Here is a 323-nt window from a genome sequence, read left to right on the forward strand (position 1 = left end):
CAATGAAAGAGTATTTCAACAAGAGAAAGGTGCCTGTCACTCAGACAGAACACATACCAATACAGAGAGAAAGCGGAATAAAAAGAAAGTTGTTTTCAAGAAATTGACAACCTTTGAGAAGGATGCTGTAAGCATGCAAGCATCTATTATAAAAAAAAATTAGCCAAGTAAGCAGTCTATTGTCACATTTCTTGTTTCTTCACAAATAGATAGATCATGGACAAATGTAAAAGATCACATTAGAAATAATTATCTTAAGTGGTGCGTAGGTTTGGTAGGTAAATGGTAGGTGGATGGTAGGTAGGTGAATGTTTTTGTTGGTT

Source organism: Priapulus caudatus, unplaced genomic scaffold, assembly GCF_000485595.1.
Source record: "Priapulus caudatus unplaced genomic scaffold, Priapulus_caudatus-5.0.1 Scaffold1256, whole genome shotgun sequence".
Classification (NCBI taxonomy): domain Eukaryota; kingdom Metazoa; phylum Priapulida; class Priapulimorpha; order Priapulimorphida; family Priapulidae; genus Priapulus; species Priapulus caudatus.